A 1620-nucleotide genomic window follows, 5' to 3' on the forward strand; every position below is an offset into this window, starting at 1 on the left:
TCTAGTTCAGTTCGAGTTCAGTTCTAGTTCAGTTCTAGTTCAGTTCTAGTTCAGTTCTAGTTCAGTTCTAGTTCAGTTCTAGTTCAGTTCTAATTCAGTTCTAGTTCAATCGGTCCTTTCATTGCTTGATTAAAATTTTGACCTCCAGTCGATAACAAAATATTTTTTTAAATAACCCTAAATTGAAATGACATTTATCTAAATTTTCAATTATTTTTCATCATACAATTTAAATTTTCAAATTCAACAATATTTTGTCATGAATTACAATTAAATTGTACAAATCGATTAAAAAGGAAAAAAAACCAAGAATAAACCAACAACAATTTACAATTATAGCAACAACTATAGTAAATAATAATAGTTGCTTTTGTAAAAATAAAATACATATTTTACAATAAATATGTATATATTTATGCATATGAGTAACCAAATATATGCAAACCACTCAATCAATTTTTGCTTTAATATATTTATACACACAAACACAAATACATATAAAAACTTTAAATACATACATATAAACATTTAATAACAACAATTGCATATGTACATACATAAGTACATATACATATGTAAAAATTTATGTAAATAAATTTATATTTGTATATGTGTATATATACATATACAATAATTTGTTAAACATTTTATAGTTCGTTGCAACAAAAAAAATTAAAATCAAAAAAAGCAGTAGAGTATCAATTCAGTGGTTTATGTTTTATTAAAATATCGGTCAATGTGTCAAACATATCAATACAGTTGTCAATTTAAATTTAACATTTATTGTTGTACATACATACATATAAGCAAAAAGTACTTGGATAGTGATGATTGAACCTATAGAAGAGAAGGAGTTTGATATAATGATGAAGTGTTGGTTGGAGAAGAACAACAAACTAATATTAAATTATTATGGAAACTTATAGGAAGGTATTCATTTATCAAACCATTAAAAAATATTTTAAAGTCTTGAAGAAAATTTAAAAACGCGTTTTAATGTGTTAAACTATCAATAGGAAATCACTACTATGTTTTTTTATGTCTCAATTAAAATCATTGTATTCAATTTAATCCATTAAGTCAAGATCTTTGATTTTTTTTCAACCAATTATCTACACATCTGATTTAAGATTAAATTCCTTTAACTATCTGTTTTTGCAAAATTGCATCAGCATGTGAAAAATAGTTTAATTTATGACTTAAAACCATTTGATGACATGCAGTTTGTTAAAGAGAATTTTAAATCAGGCACAAGTAACACAGAAAAGAAGGTCAAATAATAGATTTTGCTGTCATATTAAATGATATTTGAAACCAAAAGAAATTAAAAGAGAAAAAATTTTAATACTTTTGTTAATGAAATTCTTAAAAGTACATTAAATTTTTATAAAAACTACAAAAAACTTTAAATAGAAATTTTTAGTAAAAATTTTTATTTTCTGAACTGAACTAGAAGACAAGAATTTGAAACTGAACTATAACTAAACTAGAACTGAAGTAGAACTGAGCTAAAACTGAACTAGAACTGAACTAGAACTGAACTAGAACTGAACTAGAACTGAACCAGAACTGAACTAGAACTGAACTAGAACTGATCTAGAACTGAACTAGAACTGAACT

This window comes from Lucilia cuprina, chromosome 5 (assembly GCF_022045245.1).
Source record: "Lucilia cuprina isolate Lc7/37 chromosome 5, ASM2204524v1, whole genome shotgun sequence".
Classification (NCBI taxonomy): domain Eukaryota; kingdom Metazoa; phylum Arthropoda; class Insecta; order Diptera; family Calliphoridae; genus Lucilia; species Lucilia cuprina.